At 29.3% G+C, this 20,562-nt stretch overlaps 1 protein-coding gene across 6 annotated transcripts in view; it reads left to right on the top strand.

Annotated features, from left to right (window-relative positions):
- LOC111685268 (glutamate--cysteine ligase) overlaps window positions 1-20,562 on the top strand; it is a 36,787-nt gene that overhangs the window by 3,036 nt on the left and 13,189 nt on the right. Inside the window, exon 3 of one of the 6 annotated variants that reach the window (XM_046946093.1) lies at window positions 20,438-20,478. The exons of the other annotated variants lie outside the window; for them this stretch is intronic. The gene's annotated coding sequence lies outside the window, so the exon portion shown is untranslated. The remainder of the gene's footprint in view (window positions 1-20,437; window positions 20,479-20,562) is intronic. 6 annotated transcript variants of the gene reach the window in all.

Here is a 20,562-nt window from a genome sequence, read left to right as displayed (position 1 = left end):
ACCTTATATATTGGCTTAAATCCAATTTATTTTTTTATTTCTTTCATATATTTATAATGATAAAAAAATCTCAACGTAAACTCAAAGCTCATTGTATATTTACTTAGCCTAGGTCGGCGTTATTATGCTTTCTGGGTCAAATTAAACGTTTATAAAACTTAAACAAAATAATGATCCCTTACCTCAAAATGACAAAGAACATGTTCTTTAATAATTTATATTGTAAACAACAAGTTTTGTTGATGTTTTGAAGATAGAATATCTTTGAAATTTTCGTTCACATTTACAGGAACAGGTCCTATAAAATTTGATTATATAGTATTTAAAATTCCCATATTTTAATTACTTCCTTTCTGTTTAATTTATATCTGGGGCTTTTTAGAAATTCTGAAAAAAGTGTAAAAACAAGAACTTTTAAAATATAATATTATTTTAACACTTAAAAATATTCTCTCGAGAATTTTTTCTATAAATGTAATAAACAAAATTTTGCTGACTAATCGACCTACTTGCTTTTATTGCATGATTTGCAATAATGCAACTAGTATTAGTATGACTAGTCATTTAATTGAATCCTGTTTATGGTGAAATAAGATAAGAGGTTCTAGATAAATATTTACTTAATATTTTAAAGATCTTTTTATGAATATTAAACCCTTTTTTGTGACTGCAAATGATCATTATAATGATTCATTAGTTTCTATATATGTACATGATTAGCTTATCAACAAATGATTTATTGATTGAAGATAAAATTTGTTTGTGTTTTTTTTCGGAAGATAGTACATAATCAAATAAATGCCTTCAATAAAAGTAACAAATTTTAAGAGATTTTAAACTCCTAAGCAAATTTTCTTTTTAGTTATTAATATTTTAAAATCATACCGTTTGTAACACATCAAAACATTGATCATTGATCTCGGTCTGTCTGTCTATTAAAAGCATGTTAACGTCCTTATTTCACGGTGATGTTTTTCATCCACTGGGTAGACTTGACAACGGTTTACCATTGCCCCTTAATACTTCAATGAAGAACTCAGGTGGCAATTTTTGTACATGGATTGAGCCGGTCCATATACAAGCATTTTGCTGAAGTATTCGAGCTATCTAATCTCTGACCATTGCTGCAACGTTGCTTAACTTCCGTGATGAGAAACATCATTTCCGTTTACAATCATGCAGTTGGGATGGCCTCTGTTGATTTGGCAACAGAATCTAAAGAGATATTTGTTAGTCCTAAATACCCAACGAATTGGATCAGGATCTCTCTTTTATGAACCGATAATGTAACAAAGGAAATAGGAATTCCAAAGTCAATAATTTCAATAATTGCCACGACAATTAGTCGCGTAGCATGTATCAATATATCCTGTTGAGATGGCAAATGCAACGAAGAACATTCCCGAAGCGAAAAAGGCATAGTCAATCAGTACTAATCTCCAATATATATAGAGACTTTCTCAATCGTTCACCAATCCATCTCATATGTCAGGCAACCATTGAATACTAATACCTGGCAATTCCCCAGCATATACCTGTGTCCTATTTAAAGCACGATAGAGTCCTAACGGAACAAGTTAAAATTTTACACAAATATTCCCTATAGATAATGTTCGCCCCTCGAAAAACATTGAAGTTACATACCCAGCAAAGAAAACGAACTTCCAAAGAAGCGAAAAATAAGTATTGATAAAGACCTTAAGAAGTTATGATTTTAACACAGGCTTGTGCCATAGGAGGGATGCACTTTTTATTTGATTTCAAATTTACTACATCTGAAGTCATTCTCAGAAAGTAATGTTTAAGTTTATTTTTTGGAAGTTACATACCCAGCAAAAAAAGAACTTCCAAAGAAGCGAAAAAGAAGTACAACATACTCCATGGAAGTAGTGATGAAGATCTCAAGAAGTTATGATTTTAGCACAGGCTTGTGTCATAAGATTGATGCACTTTTTATTTCATTACAAATTTACTACATCTGAAGTCATTCTAAAAAAGTAATGTTTCATTTTTGGAAATTATTAGGAAGTAATATTGTAGTAACTGTAGAATTTTTCAGCCCTATTTTTAGCTTTTGTTGTGATAAAATCGTTTCAAAAATTAGTCTTCTGTTAAAAACATGATTCATTAAAGCAGGGGAAATTACAAATTACTTCTTTTATGTTTTTTTAAAGTAAATGAATAAAATAGCAGCTGTTGGGGAAAAAACATTACTTTTCATTCTTTTAATACAAATTTTATTCATTATTTTACAATAAAATAATAAATTTTTATTGTAATAAAAAACATCAGGTAATAAAAGAAACGTGTGTAATGGTTTTTGTCATAAAATAATGATTTTTATTTAAAGCATTTATAATAAAACATGACTAAATAAGTGCTGAGTTCTTAATAGATTTTAAAGTTTTTAGAAAGAATCATCTGATCCATATGTTTTTTAATGTAAAGATTTGAATCTTGTCTAAGTGATTAAAGGACTTATCAATAATTTATTGAATTTTCATAAAAAAGTGTTCCATAAACTATTGATAAATAATTTCGAATTAGAAATTTGCCCAACAAACTTCTATAGTTTTTCTTGGGCATTTTGTGAATTTCGTTTTGAAAGCTATTTAACGATAAATCATGTACATTATTCTCGTGTTAGATGAACGAAAAAAGTGAAAAGGGAACATATATCACGTGGAAAGATGATTGGCGATAGGGGTGATTATTTTCCCCTTGTAATGATCTTCTTACTTTTGAATTCTTAACGTTTCTTGATACAACGACCAATAGTTTAAACTTGAAATACCGGGATCATTCAAACAAGTTCACAACAATTGTTTAAATCCATTTCCTTAACGTTAATTTGAATTGTTCAATTTACAATCGATGTCGTATCGTTGTAGCGTTGTATGTCATAAAAATCTTTGAAACAAAAACAATTCAATAAAAAAAATTAGGACATAGTACAATACAACCGTACAACACCTATTGTGAATTGAACAAATATGTTTCTTATTTGATTCCTGTAGTTTGCTATGCAGTGGACTTTTATTAGCACGATTTCCGATTATGTAGATCTCTTAACAAAGCAACATTCGAGTAGATATTTTAGATTTAGAATAACATTTATTACCACTTCAAAAGTAGCACTAAGTTAATTTTATACCTTTTGTGGAAGTGAATCTTTTCTTAATACTACAATAACACTTTCTAATGACTTTCTTTAAAAATAACATAAAAATTACTTCCTGAGAGTGACTTTAGATGTAGTGTATTTGCAATGAAATAAAATGGATATCCCTCAACATGCCGTTAAAAGTAAACCGCAAAAATTACAATGACTAAATTTCGAGTTTAATTTATATATCTATTAAATAATACTATAATTTAGAAAACAAAAAAAACTTGATTTATTAATAATACAATAAAAAATAGCTAATATCTAGCGGTTTTGAATAAACCAACAAACAACAAAAAATAAACAACTAGAACAAAGTCTAATATTGAAATTTTATGTCAAACGTTTTAAAACAAATCAATGTTAATGAACTCTATACACGTTTATATACATAAAAAATCTATATTTATAAAAAAATATATTTATATATGTATGTGATATGCATTAAAAATAATAGATACTTGAGACCAAATTTTAAATTTAAAAAATAAAATGAGTTGAATGCATTTATGGGTTAATAATATTTTGAGAAAAATAATATAGAAAATTTAAAAGAAAAGTAATGATTGTTTTTAAAGAGAAAAACCATTTGCAAATTTCTTGGCAGTAGATCATAAAAGTGGGAGATTCTTTTTTAATGTATAGGTTTTATTTTGAAATATTATACAATAAGAATTCATTCATACCCAGCAAAAAAAAGAACTTCCAAAGAAGCGAAAAGAAAATAGAATATAGATTAAATTACTGAAAAAGTCCTGAAGAAGTTATGATTTTAATACAGCCCAGCAAAAACTGGGTAATGGCTTTCAATTGTAATTACTTACATAACAACATACCTTTCAATGACTACTAGATAGCGAATGGATTACATAGAAGTAGTCCAATAAGGTCTTTCTAATAATTTATTATATAAATACTTTATAATTCATTAGTCATCTTGCCAGTAAATTTAAAGAAGCTGTATACGTTTTTTCATGCGATTTACTATGACAACTTTTTCTAATTAAGTACTTGTAATCGTTTGTGGTAAGTACTTGCCTCCAATAACATCACAGTGTTAAAATAATGCTATTAAAATGCTATTGTGTAAGTAAATTTTAGCATTTTAACTCCTTACATGACAATGAAAATTTTTTCGTAGGAGCGATGTCCTTTTTATTTAATTTTAAATTAAAAAATGATTTCTTTCGCTTCTTTCGTTAAAAAAACATCACTTCCACAGATATCAGCTTTTCTTAGTTTTTAGGTAATACAAGGCATGACCTGTTGATGTTTTGAGTTCAAGAATGAATCAAGCGAATTTCGGATTACGTGTTTTAAAAAAATGTAAAGGGTAATTCAGATAGAGTGTTCTTTTTAAATCGAATAATAGTCGAAAGGGTAAAGCTTTGTACTCTATGGAGCGTAAAGCTCAATTTCCCAACCACTTCTTTCTAACAAGATTTAAAATGAAATCTTTGTGGAGCTTTGCCATGATAGATTCTTGATTTAGATCATAAATCCATATTTCTGATTTTGAATACCTTTTGAGGCCAAGAATGAATCAGAGTTCTACTGTGACCAAAACAAACTATAGTTGGACAGTTCAAAGTCTATTCTAGATGATGAATTAGAAAAACTTTCACTTTCATGCCCAGCCATATATTTAGGAAGTTTATGGTTCAATACTTGCCTTCGAAGGAATCGATTGCACACGTTACAGGTTTAATGTGATGGCCTGCAAGTTTTCAGCAGATCGTAATAGGTAACACTCTGTTGCCTCCATCAATAAGCGAAGCTCCAAGAATATTTGCCTTTTGTGTCGATACGATGCCTTAGTTTTCGAGTTATCGTACTAGATCTATTTTCATCGCATATAATGTTTTATTGAGTATCAATAAGCGAAGCTCCAAGAATATTTGCCTTTTGTGTCGATACGATGCCTTAGTTTTTGAGTTATTTTACTAGATCTATTTTTCATCGCATATAATGTTTTATTGCGTATATTCAGTATAATTCGCCTTTAATAGTTTTACTGCTTTAATAGCTCCTAAAGTTTAAAACAATCATCATGGAGTAATGCCTCCAATTCTCAGCCTTCTGATTGACCTTGGTAATCTTCGTTTTCCGTATCAAGGTCAACACTTCTGTATATTCCAAAAGCCGGAGGTTTACCCTACGCGTCGAAGCATCTTCGCGTTCTACGCTTCAAGTTACATGCGATAATTTTTTTCTTTTATTTTTAAAATAAAGTTTCAATTTATTTTTTCTTCATTAAACTCATTTTTTTATTTTATTAAAATTTATAAATACACATTAACTATAAAATGTCAAAATCAGCTGACATCTTCGTGCGCCGCTTGTGACGCTTATAAAAGTATAAAATATATCTATTTTAAGCATTCTACGCATCAAGGCATTTTACGCTTTTGTGCTGGTAACTTTCAGCATACAAATACATTGATTCTATTTTTTGACAGACGCATAGAATGCGAGAAAGCGTAGAACGCGTGGTGTGGACCTACAGCTAAAGTCTCTTTTGCACGATGAAAACCACGAAATAAATGGAAATAAAAAACTGTCCAACTATTGTGGATCCCATATTTTCAATAAATTTTCAAATCTACTTGACTTTTTCTTAATTACAAAGTTATTCCTTACTTTAATCATATTTTATTTTTTATTAATAAAAATATTTCATAATGTCAATTATTAACTTTAATTAACTTTTTTTAATGTCATTTCGTACTCACGTATTTCCTATTGAATAGATAATTTTTTTTAATACTCTTCAAATTGTTATTATTACATTTGCCTTTTTTACGAAATGATAACTATATATTTATTTTAATTTTAATTGTTATCTAATTTTACAAAAAACAATAATTTGACACTATCTCTAAAATTTATATAATGTATAAAAGAATTTGTTAAGGTGCCACTTAATACTTATTTGTTATTTAAATGTTAATGACTTTGTTGCTTTGATATTACACCTGATCACTTTATCATCGTTGTCGTAGAGCGGTAATATATAGAAATTTATAGAAGTGTCATTTTACATTTTAATACGACGTATATTCAAAATTTGATATGCTTGTATTTAATAGTTATTACAATATAAATATTCAAAGGAAATATATATTAAGATATTTTTTTGTTTGTTTTGTTTGTCAATTTAAGTGCAATGTACTCGAGGGTGATGATGGCATCATCAAAGAGATTGTAGGTTTGTTTTGTAGAGGGAACTTTGCAGGATCAAGATCTGGATTGATGAAAATGACAAAGATATTTCCGTCCTAAATATCAGGGAATATTCCATTTATCGATCAGATAAATTGATTAAACATCATAGCGGTTTAGAAGAATTTAAACTAAAGTTTAAAATATATCCAATCTATGATCTTCTAATATCCTTCAGAAAAGCTTTACTCAGATTAAAACTGAATTCTTGAATTCGATTAAACTTTCTTAATTTCACTGTGATACTTTCACAACCACTGGATAAGTTTTAGACTCACCACCGCCTCTCGAAATTTTGTATTTAATTCATATGGGAGGTGTTCCGTCCCCCATTGAAAGTCCGTCTGTTATACTCTATCCGCTTTATGCAAAAGCGATTATTAAGTTATTAATGGTTGTTAAAACCTGTTTTTATATGGAAAAAGTGTGTAGCAAACCATTATTAATAGTTTTTGCATAAGGTTCTATATGTTTAGATGAGTGTTAAAGTCCTTAAAGCAAAATATACGATTTTTTTTTCAGTGCAAAATTTGAAGAATTTTATTCTATTAGATTCCCAGATAAACGAATTTTTGTATTAAATTCATATGGGAGGTGTCGCTTCCCTCATAAGTATAGTTCACCAATTTATTACCAAAAATGTTTAAATGGATGTTAAAGTTATTCGTTCAAAATTTTTGGATTCTAACTGTAATAGTTTCCAAGATAAAAGAATTTTTGTATTTAACGTAAATGGAAGGTGTCACGCCCTATAATGCTTGTCCGCCTACTTTTTGTCCTAAATAATCTTCAATATGCTATAAGCGATAAAGTGGTTCCGGTAAAATTTGAGGACTCTTAACTGTTATATTACCTTAAATATAAAGATTTAATATTTTCATATGGGCGTGGCTCCTCGCCCACCTAAAATTTCGAAATAAAAAGTAGCCTATTACCTATTCCAGACATACAGGAATACGTTGTGAAAATTTCAAGAAATTCCGACTTTAAAATAAAAAATTTTTTAAGAAAACTTTCAAAGTTGGTATCAAATGGGTTCCGATCACGAACAGTATTCCTACTTACGAACAGACAGTCATACGGACATAGCTAATTTGACTTAGATAGTAATAATAGTTCCCATTATTTTTGTGTGTTACAAACATTATCATAAACCAATAATATCCTCTCCACACAGCCTTAAAAATATTATTAAACAGAAACTAGTGATTTTCTAATCAGTAAAATATTTAAAAAGAAAACTATTAACTCTTATGATTAACAACATTATTTCTAGTTATTTTCACTTGCATTTGAATAATCATATTTTGCTACTTCCAAAGAAATTCTGTTAAATTGTATATTTGAACGTGTCATTTTGTAAAAATTCATTTATTTCGACATAAATTTTAGGAGTAATTAAAATTTGCACAATAAATGAAATCATTCTATTGTTATTTTATTTTTTAAAACTTTTTATCATTTAGGAAGTTTTGTTCCATCCTTATTTCCCACCAATTGAGACATTTCAAGGTGACAAATAAAGGGCGTAAAGTAACAATTTCTGATATGGCTTGAGTAACTTCTAGTCTACACCCAGCTAGCATTTAGAAGATTGTTATATAACAAAACAGTAAACTGAATCGTTTTTGATTACCTTTTGAAGAACTAAAAGTGATTAATAGGTTGAGCGCTTAGAAAATGATTCGAAATTATCATATTTCAAGCAGTTGGAAGATTTAAAATGGTTTATTATGTAATTATTTTTTTGGATTGGAACAGCAACACTTACACTTAAAATTTAATCGAAAACGTCAAAAAAATGAGTCGAAACTGATTAGAAAAGGGGCTCGAAAAAGATTCTTTTAGAAGAGTTAGTAAATAATTTTGTGTAACCCAAAAGGAGTTGATATAATTCTCATTTTGTTTATAAAATTAAATGTGTAATTATTTCAATTAATGTGATATTTATCGAATCGATTTTCTGTCAAGGATATTGAAATTATATATTATGTTTTAATTATAATAATTTTAGATGTTTAATAATCTTCTACGGAAAATAGTTGGGTGACTAATCAATAAACTAAGTCTAACCCCCTTATTTTGTAAAACACTTCACTTTGCGTTGAAAATTTTTTCATACAAATTTTTGAAAATACAAAAACAATTTATATGAAAAATGAAGTGCAGTGAGGGGAAGGGATTTACAAAATAACCCCCTAAATAATTCCAATTAATGTTTAAATCTGATTTATTTTAAAAACAATAATAAAACGTACAGCAATCACAAATAGATCTTCCAGGTGTTTGAAATATGATTGTTATTTTGTAGTTATAAGGAGTGAGATCGAAAAATTCTTAACATACATATATGTTTATAAAAAAGAAACCACTAAACTCACAGCTTTATTTTTTTTATTTGATTCAAATTATTATTACAATTTACAAAAAAAAAATATTTTTATAGTTTTAATCACTAGTGATGAAATTTTGAACCCTTTTCGGAAACCCTTCCATAACCGTTTTTATAGTGCTTTCTGTCACTTTGCTCGAACATGTAGTCCATCTCCGTTTAAAATCTACCACACTTTTGGACACCTTTTTTGTACTCTTCAATTCTCTTTTAACAAGAGCCCAATATCTCTCCACTGGCCTTAGCTCCGGGCAGTTTGGAGGATTTGCCTCTCTTGGTACAAATACCACATTATTGTTCTTGTACCACTCAAGGGCTTGTTTACCATAGTGACAGGATGCCAATTCAGGCCAAAAATAAGTGGACACATTATGAAGTCTTATGAATGGAAGCAGCCTTTTTTGTAAACATTCCTTGATGTAAATTTCGGTATTTATAGAGCCCGTTGTAACAAATGATTGGCTTCTTTTGCCGCAACTGCATATTGCTTGCCATACCAAGAACTTTCTGGGAAATTTTGTCTGCTTTTGGGTCCTAAACTTTTCTTCAACATTCCCTCGAGCATCAGCAACATAAAACTTTTGACCTGGAAGTTGCGAAAAATCTGCCAGAACATACGTTTCGTCATCCATTATGCAGCAAGAATATTTTTTTATAAAACTTGACTTCAATTTCCGTGCTCTGTTTTTGGCCTCTAAATTTTTAGCAGCGTTCCTGTCAGGAACTTTTTGAGCCTTGTATGTTTTTAAACCTGCATTAGCTTTAACTTTTCGTACCAAATAGTCCGAGCACTGAGCTAACCGAGCTGCTTTCCTACCGGATGTGTTGGGAGCTCTTTTGAAAATGCGTTCTATTTTTTTGGCTTTAGAAACATCATGTGGACCATTCCTTCTACCTGAACCAGGTTTTCTATCAACTGACAAGTTCTCCCGGTACTGTTTAATAACATTGGAAACAGTTTGACGGCAGACCTTTGTATGCTTGGCCAACTTTTTGTAAAACCAAGTTGGGTTTAGTTGAAAATATTTAATAATTTCAGTACGCACTTTTTTCTGGTCACTCATTTGAATCAAATTAACAAAAAAATTAATATAATTGACATTACACATAATAACTGACATGTTTTTCAAAGGTAACTTGATAAAAAAAATCAAATAATACTTTGGTTGAAAAATGTAATGAAAAACGTGTGTTAAGAATTTTTCGATCTCACTCCTTATTTCGCGCATTCGGAAGATCAAAATTTGTTTTCTCTTGTATTGTATTTGTCCATAATAAACATAAAAATTTCTCAGAAAAGACTCAAAACTAACTATAATATGATTCGATAATTACTCTAAAATGACTAGTAGTTTGGTTCATTAATGACTCAAAAAAGATGCAAAAATTAGTCAAAACTGACCTTTTAATCGTGAAAAAAGTCATTAATGACTCAATAAATTTAAAAAACAATAATGAAATGTACAACAATCACAGTAATTCGGCTCATTAATATCTCAAAAGAGATAAAAAAAATGAGCCAGAACTGACCTCATAGCAGATGTTAGAACAGGGCTCATAAACGACTCGTTTAGAAGAGTCGCGCGTATAATCAGAAAATGAGCGCATATATGATCATTTCAATCGTGCAGAAGAGTCATTAATGACTCGAATGCGATCCAAATTTTCCAAAAATGCTAGCTGTGCATTTTTACTTTACTTATTACTTTCTTCCTATTATTTTAACTATATAACTAACGGAAACTCCATAGTTACCCTAAACCTAAATCAAAATTAGAATAAAATTTAAAACGCAATTTTAGCTCAATGTTAAACATTCAAATAAAAAAAATACCTTTTGTTCTCTTTTTAATTAGAAGAGGTGGACATTTAGGTATCGTCAGGAAATAGAGGTTCTAGGGGGAACATATACCTTCTCTTGAATATAATTATCAGTAACTTTTAAGGGGTGTGTAGTTTTTTTATTGTTAGAAATAAAAAACAAAGTACAATAAGTACTAAGAAATGTCATAGACTATATTATTATTATTACTATTTTATACTGTTCGTTTCAATCAGTTTCAGAGATGGGAAATGTTTAAGATTTAGGTTTGAAACTTTATTTAATTTCAAACTACCAAAATCCCTCTAAAAATGAAATAAATTTTCTAACTTTAGTATAAGCTTTCATAGAAATTTTACTTAACATATATTTTATTTCAACTAACACCCTTAAATCCCATCCCTGTTTGTTGAACTAACGTAACATGATTCAACAAATACCAAATTAATTCTAACAATGCACATTAAAATGCACTAAAAAAAATAACGACGTAATTTTATTTTTTTAAATCTACAAAAGACGTAAGTAATGTTAATACTTATAAAAAAACACTATCTTAAGTAATTAAAAATATATTTTTATTGCACTTTTATAAAGATTAGTTAACAATTATTTAATTGTCGCTATTAAAAAAAAACAAAATGATTTAACTGTTTTCTTTTCTACGTAGTGAAATCATTTACATATAACTTTGGGTTTTGCAAGAAATGTTAAGAGAAGGTTCTTTCAGAGAAATATTTATAAAACAAATTATATTTTTATTTAAATTTTTAAAACACGTGACCAAACAAATATGAAATCAGTTTCTAGACGGCAAAACTACGCAGCGTTAGAGTTCGTTACAAAAGATCATAAAAAATCATAATGGAAGAGACACTCTCTATCTCTCTTCTTATTATGACAGATTATTCAAAAGACATTCTGATCATGCAATAACCTGTGATGCGTTTCTTCCCTAAAATGTGCAATGTTATAGAAAAACTTCTGATTCGATTCCATTTCTATTTTGGGGAAATATGAACATATAAATTAGTTCATTATTAACTTAATCAATCATTTAATTCTTAGCTATCGAATACATTTGTTTAATTAATTTAATTAATCTGACACCTAAGAGGAGTCTCAGATATCGGGAAATACATATGAATTGTGTATCATTATTTACATATTAATTTAGACTGACAATCGTCAATCTTCTCATATGTCAGATAAGATCATTCAATTAGGCAATAGATCTTGCAATCGTTTATAATTTTCTATCAATCTATCAATAAAGGTGAGGTCAGAGATCTACAACTGTATTTTATACTTCCTTGCGATAATTTTGCTAAAAAAATATATATTCCGATCGAGTTATTTTTCGATGTTCGAAATGTACAAATCGCTTGCTAAAGACTTGTTATGTTTAGAAAGGTGGTAGTTTGCTACGTTTTCGGGCTCCCAGTTTAAAGCCATATGTTGTTCTACTGGACCATGATATTTTCTAAATGGGACCAATATCCCAAATTTAGCGCTAATCTCTATCTCTCGTATGAGATTGATGACGCCTGGTGATATTTTTTCGATGTTCAACATCTGGTGATTTGGAAGACAGTATTATATCTAGATTTCCGCGTTATCAATATAGATCCCTTGACCTATTATCTATCCCAGTTAAGAGACTATTCCTGCACAATTCTAAATTCCCTGCTGTAGTGTTATGTTACACTTTTGCTCCAAACTAGGCCACCAGATTATAGGAGCTTAACTGAGAATTTTAAAATGTCATTGTATCCAAAGTTGAAGTGAGACCCCATTTCCAGCCTTTAGTAGTTCTATCCTTTTGGTCACTGATATCGTTCGGTCCATGAATTGGGGTTGAGTATATGCCTTTGTTTGTTTTCGTCTTAGTCCTCTTGGTTGTACTAAAATATCATCGCAGTAGCAGTAGTATTCTAAGGATTGGTAAGGTTATTAAAAACATCTTCGGTGTCACTGATATCGTCTTGTCATTAATCGGGGTTCAGTATAGGCCTTTCTTTGTGAAAAGACAATCGGCCTTTGTTTGTAAAAAGCCACATTTTTCGCCTTAGTTCGGTTGATATACAGTCCTTTTGGTTGATTCTACCATAAATTCTTGTCTTTAAAAGTATTAAAACTTCATCGCAGTAGTAGACTGTTCTAAAGTCATATCTCTTTGGGGCCCAAGTGAGATAAATGGAGCTTCAGACGGCTACCAACTTTACCTTAGTATATTTCAGTAAAGAATCAACCAATTAACCTAAATAAATACTTTGGATCTTGTCCTTTGACGTATTAGCAGACTCTTTTAAATTCATTATCTCTTTGGGTCCGAAGTGAGACTTAAGAAAGCTTTGTCTTAGACTTCTACCAATTTATTGAAATCCTTGACATGATATGAGCTTTATGGATTCAGGTTTAGTTCGGTATATTGTGTAGCCTACACCACTTTAATGGGACCCTACTCATCCATGTAAACTTTGTAATCAAACTACTGATCGCAATTTTGAAGATAATTCAATAAAATTCAGTATGATCTTCTATTGTCCCAGGGACAAGGCCTAGCCTAGTCCCCATACAATTGAACCCCCGAATAGGGCTTGTAAACCTTGTATTCAAACTACAGGTCACAATTTTGGAGATAATTTAATGAAATTTGGCACGTGATCTTTTAGGGTATCGTGGACGAAACCTATTGAAAATGGTTAACATCGGTCCATTTTTTCGCCTAGCCCCCATACAACTGGACCCTACGAATTGAGCTTTTAAACTTTGTAATTAAACTACAGGCCACAATTTCGGAGATAATTTAATGAAATTTGGCACATGATCTTTTATTGTACCGTAGACAAAGCCCATTAAAAAAAGGTTAACATCGGTTTATTATTTCACCTAGCCCCCATACAACTGAATCCCCCGAATAGGGCTTTTAAACTTTGTAATTAAGCTACAGGTCGCAATTTTGGAAATAATTCAATGAAATTTGGCACATAATCTTTTATGGTACCGTAAACGAAGCCTATTGAAAATGGCTTACATCGGTCCATTATTTCACCTAGCCCCCATACAACTAAATCCGCCGATTAGAGTTTCTAAGTTAAAAATTATGTTTAATATACTAGTATCTCGAAAAGCTGCAAAACCAAGTTCTCAACTAGCATTGATGACCCTCATGAACTTTATAATTATAGGGCCTCATTTGACCCTATAAAAAGCCCTCTTCAAAATTTGACTTAAATGTCCTCAGTTTTATTCAACAATAAATGGCTTAAGTATATCTAAGGCAAGGTACAATTCAACTTAAATGCTTTATTATTAAAACATTTTAATTTTTGTAACAGGTGTAGGGTATTATATGGTCGGCCTCGCCCGACTAGAATTTTTTATTTGTTTGAAATTGAAATACTACAGGGTATATAAAATTCGTTTTAAACTTATCATTCTTCAATTTCACCACACTCATGTTTTTTCTGTGTTTTTCAAAACCGCCAACATTTGTCATGTCTTCTTCTTTATCAATTCTTATCTAATGATTGATATAACAAATATGTAGATATAATGTTAAAATACCTAACTAATCATTATTTAGTTGCGTATATAAAGCGACATTTTTTTCTATTTTAAATGCATAAATTATAAATGCTCTTCGATCATACAAATCTCTTCTCTTTACAAATAAAAGTTTAGTGCTGATTCATGATTATTGATTGAATTCTTTACGTTAAATGTTGTTTTTGTGTGAGCGTATCCATTAATAAACAAATAAATTCATACAAAAAAAAATTAGATATTTTTTTTAATTTTAGCAATGCATAAATACAATACTGAAGAAATATATTAGCAAATTTAAATAAATAAACATAATTCTGAAGGCAAAATATACAAATTGGTTTTCTTCATCGACTATCGGCTATTTTGCGCATGTTTTTCGGAAACTAAAATAATTTTACAAATGAAATGCCAGACAAAGTATTCAAAAAAAGGCCTTGAATTTCAAAAATTTAATTGTTATAAATAAATATTATTATTACAATTTAAAATTAATTAGTTTTAAAAAGGTTTTCAACAAAAATTTTAAATCTTTTTATTAAAAATTATTTCATACTTTGTTGCTATTTAGTTTAAAATATTTTTTATAAAAATAGAACTTCTATAGAAAAATCTGGCGCGACATTTTCTATTTTCAAACATTTTTCTTTACTCGCTCACGTTTAAATAAATAAATATTAAACCCACACATTTGATTTCTAGGGCAGAGGCTATACAGACCTACATATGTGGAAAAATATATTAATTTTAATTTAAAATTATGCAAAATATTAATAAATGGAAATTTTTATTTTATTCTTTTTATTTTCTATTAAATTTAACAACTTTCTACTTATTTAAATAATATTAGTTTAAAAGTAAACCACCTCCTTCCCATTTCCTCTAACTACATATTTAAATATGCAGTATCAGTACACGTGTCCTTATAAAAACAGGTTACATTTGTCGATTAAATATACAAAAAAATACTATGTATTACATACACACACATATATATGTTTTTCTAACAATTTTTTTATAACAAAAGTCCACTTTTTTTCTGTAAAACTCTTTCTAAGTAGGACACCCGGCAATAGACGTCACTTGTAGCAAGAATAAACAACCACATTTTCAAACTATTTTCTTTTTTATTGGACACAAAATTGTTTTATATATATTTTTTTTATTTGTCTATTTTATTAATATCTTATTCTATTCTAAAAAAACTGCTTTAGTATCGCGTGCTATACATGCTTGGTGCCAAAAAACAACTACAACAAATATTTGTTTAAAAATTATATACAAAACTATAAAGTTGTTTTTGTTTCTAATTACTTTTAAACGTTTTAATGTTCGAAAACGACTTGTTGATAACCCTAATGATTTTGTTTTAAAGAGGTCCTAACTATAGACTACTCTGTAGCTATTGCACTACTCCAAGTTTAGTTGATAATCTATTCTATAGTCTAGTCTAAAGTTCATTTTATAGTCTATAGTCCTGTCTATAGTCTAGTCTATAGTCTAGACTATAGTGTAGTCTATAGTCTAGTCTATAGTCTAGACTATAGTGTAGTCTATAGTCTAGTCTATAGTCTAGTCTATAGTCTAGACTATAGTCTAGTCTATAGTCTAGTCTATAGTCTAGTCTATAGTCTAGTCTATAGTCTAGTCTATAGTCTAGTCTATAGTCTAGTCTATAGTCTAGTCTATAGTCTAGTCTATAGTCTAGTCTATAGTCTAGTCTATAGTCTAGTCTATAGTCTATAGTCTATAGTCTAGTCTATAGTCTAGTCTATAGTCTAGTTTATAGTCTAGTTTATAGTCTAGTATATAGTCTAGTCTATAGTCGAGTCTATAGTCTAGTCTATAGTCTAGTATATAGTCTAGTCTATAGTCTAGTATATAGTCTAGTATATAGTCTAGTCTATAGTCTAGTCTATAGTCTAGTATATAGTCTAGTCTATAGTCTAGTCTATAGTCTAGTATATAGTCTAGTCTATAGTCTAGTTTATAGTCTAGTCTACGGTCTAGTTTATAGTATAGTCAATAGTCTAGTCTATAGTCGAGTCTATAGTCTAGTCTATAGTCTAGTCTCATTTTTAATTTAACTTTTATATGCTTAGTTTGTTACTCTCCATATGCATTTCTCAGTTTTATTAAAAACGCTCATCGCAAATAAATGCATACATGTCTTCAGATGTAAACTAAATATATTTTGATTGAAATCTTCCATCATACATATTTTCACAAATTTATACATTCATATTTTTTCTCTAAGAAATGAAAATGTGAGCAAAATATTTAAAAAAAATATCAATTACCGCTAACATGCAAAATAGCATGCATATAATATAGTTGACCGTTTTTTTTTTTCTAGTTCTAAAAATTTTCTGTAATGATAGAATATTTTATAATGTTATACTGAAACTATTTTAGTTTTGTTTTCATTAATTTAATGGTCTAATGCAATTTTTAAAATTTAAAAAAAAACTTCAGCAAAATTCCTTAATGAATTGTGAACTAGAAATTTTAATATTATAAATGACACGAATAATAAAATCCAAATTAACAAAAATATTTGAATTTCAACATCAAAAGATCGAACTCAGTTGAAAGAAACCCCAGATAGTTTAAAGATATTTTAAGAAAAAATGTGCTAGAACTTTTTTATAATAAAAAGTTCATAAAGAATTTAAACTTATGAGCCATTGTAGAACCCTTTTTGTGCTAATACATCGTAAATTAAATTTACAAAAAAAAAAAAAAATACTAGGAGTTATAACAATTCCCTTTATAACGTTTCGAAAATGACCCACACGAGACATCATTAAGTTATAAATAACAAAAAAAGTGCAATGACTGACCATGACTATTTCGTTTAATAATAGAAGAAAAAACAAACGCTCTACAAATAAGTAATTTAATAACCAAATATAAGAACTTCAAATTAATCATTAGTTTTATAATAGAAACTATATACATTAAAATTTATAACTTTATTCGGAACCAACACATATGAATAGCCCTGGAAAACTACAACTCATTGTTATTATTATTTTTGTTTAACTAGATTTGAATCAGTCAAGTTGTTATTATATTTCCAGACATTTTTGCTATGTATTGTTGTTTATATAAAAACTAAACATTTATTTTATATTTTTTTCATATAATACGGAATACATCAATATTTTATTTTAGTATTTGTTTTTGTTTATAATCTTTTAACACTTTGTTTAGTATTTTTGTTGTTGCTAGTATATATTATATAAATTTTTCTATAATTGTATGAATTTTTGTAAAAAAAAAACATATGAACATCGCAAAATTATAACCACTTGATTATTTTTGCTGGATTATAGGAATACATGTTTAAATGTGTTGTCATTACTTTATATGTGTATATATAACTACAAGTTGTTGCTTGTATTATCATTTTATTATTTTGTTGAAATAAAACATTATCATGATTTCCTGTAATCGCATTTCTCTTCTTTTCCTACTTCCCCAATACAATTCGTAATAATTATGCACGCAAGAGTATTTCTCTTCAATCGTTTTGACATTTAAAACATATGCATTTCAAAGTGTGTTTTTATATGAAATTTGTAGGGAGAAGTTCGGAGGGAGAAAGTGTCGACAGAATAATTTAAAGGAATTAATTCAAATAAAAGTTAGAAGTACAGCCGGTGAATTCATGAATGTTATATAGTGCGGACTGTGTGTGTGTGAATAGAAAGAGCATATTGTACACTAGGTTATAGTAAGCAATTCTATAAACTAGGCACACTACACTATAGTGCTGACTATAGACTAGACTCTAGTCCAGACTATAGACTAGACTCTAGTCCAGACTATAGACTAGACTCTAGTCCAGACTATAGACTAGACTCTAGTCCAGACTATAGACTAGACTCTAGTCCAGACTATAGACTAGACTCTAGTCCAGACTATAGACTAGACTATAGTCCAGACTATAGACTAGACTATAGTCCAGACTATAGACTAGACTATAGTCCAGACTATAGACTAGACTATAGTCCAGACTATAGACTAGACTATAGTCCAGACTATAGACTAGACTATAGTCCAGACTATAGACTAGACTATAGTCCAGACTATAGACTAGACTATAGTCCAGACTATAGACTAGACTATAGTCCAGACTATAGACTAGACTATAGTCCAGACTATAGACTAGACTATAGTCCAGACTATAGACTACACTATAGACTATAGACTAGACTATAGACTAGACTATAGACTAGACTATAGACTAGACTATAGACTAGACTATAGACTAGACTATAGACTAGACTATAGACTAGACTATAGACTAGACTATAGACTAGACTATAGACTAGACTATAGACTAGACTATAGACTAGACTATAGACTAGACTATAGACTAGACTATAGACTAGACTAGACTATAGACTACACTATAGAGACTAGACTATAGACTAGACTATAGACTAGACTATAGACTAGACTATAGACTAGACTATAGACTAGACTATAGACTAGACTATAGACTAGACTATAGACTAGACTATAGACTAGACTATAGACTAGACTATAGACTAGACTATAGACTAGACTATAGACTAGACTATAGACTAGACTAAAGACTAGACTATAGACTAGACTATAGACTAGACTATAGACTAGACTAAAGACTAGACTATAGACTAGACTATAGACCAGACTATAGACTAGACTATAGACTAGACTATAGACTAGACTATAGACTAGACTATAGACTAGACTAAAGACTAGACTAAAGACTAGACTATAGACTAGACTATAGACTAGACTATAGACTAGACTAAAGACTAGACTAAAGACTAGACTTATAGACTAGACTATAGACTAGACTATAGACTAGACTATAGACTAGACTATAGACCAGACTATAGACTAGACTATAGACTAGGCTATAGACTGGACTTTAGACTAGGCTATAGATTGGACTGTAGACTAGGCTATAGACTGGACTGTAGACTAGGCTATAGACTGTACTGTAGACTAGGCTTTAGACTGGACTGTAGACTAGGCTATAGACTGGACTGTAGACCAGACTATAAACTATACTATACTATAGATGAGATTATAAATTAGATTATAGTCCAGATAGCTGATAGTCTAGATAGCAGATAGTCAGCTGGCTAGTCTTTAATATGTTACAGTTAATGTAGTTCAGACTAGACTAGACTACAGACTAGATTATATTCTAGACTACAGACTTGACCATAGATAACCTATAGACTATAGTACCGACTATAGACTAGAATATATTTCAGACTATAGACTAGTCTTTAATACCGACTATTTATTGTACTAAAGTCCATACTATTGACTGTACTATAGTCTAGACTATAGTCAGGACTATTCTTAAATCTCATACCTAAAGTCCATGCAAAGTCCAAATAATTTACAATTATATCAATACCTTCACATGACTGTGTAAAAGTTTACATTTATAAAAAGAGAGCAAAGGAGAGAGAAAAACAAACTGAAACTAATGAGAATGAGATCTGTTGAAGTACAAGTAGTAATATGCAATTTACTTTATGACCATTTATTATGTGTTTGTTGTTTTTATTACTGTTCCGTAACCTTGACATTCGTTTCAGTTTTTTACTTGTATATATTGTTGTTAGTGTTACCATTACCCGGTAGTTTTTGAGGAACATGGTAAGCAGTATAAAAAAATCTAATAAAATTAAAACACTTTTACAAGTGTAGAAGAAAAAACTCTAAGAATAGAACAACTACTTCCGGTAATGTTAGAGTTTTTGTTTAATTAGGAAGACTAAAGAAATAACTGGCTATATGTTAGTTTACCTGTAATGTGTTAAGTAAACAAACTTGTCACCTAAGTGTGTAATGAAAAAAATGTTATTTTTAAAAATAGTTGAAAGGAATACATTAGCACATGCGAAACTGTGAGGGCATATTCCATTACACTTCTTAAAGAACTGGGTGTGAATGAATGTCTGTGCAAATAAGTATTTATATACAATTCGATTTTTTTTTTGAAAACGATTGGTTTTTATAATTTTGTACAAGTTTTCTTGCTTCTTACTTTTTCATTTTATTTGTTAAATCGTGTGTGAGTGTTGGAAATAAATTCGAAAAAAAGAAATCAGCGAAAATATAAGACTTATTCAGGGTATTAAACATAACGAACCGCAAATAAGCTTATAATTGTTGGCTAGGAGAAAAAGTAATTTCTGTTAATAATAATAATAATTAGTTTTATTTTACTTTTAACTAATATATTTACTTTTTCTTTCTATCATTTTAGGTATTTAACACGTCCCTGAATTTAAGATTATTTTATCTATAGTGAGTATGTGTACTTTGTAATTACTACTTATGACTTGACTTGTCTAAATATTGATTGATTTGTTTTTACTTCTTTCTGTGATT

This window comes from Lucilia cuprina, chromosome 3 (genome assembly GCF_022045245.1).
Source record: "Lucilia cuprina isolate Lc7/37 chromosome 3, ASM2204524v1, whole genome shotgun sequence".
Taxonomy (NCBI): Eukaryota; Metazoa; Arthropoda; class Insecta; order Diptera; family Calliphoridae; genus Lucilia; species Lucilia cuprina.
The sequence above is the reverse complement of the archived record's forward strand: the minus strand, read 5'-3'. Positions and strand labels throughout refer to the sequence as shown.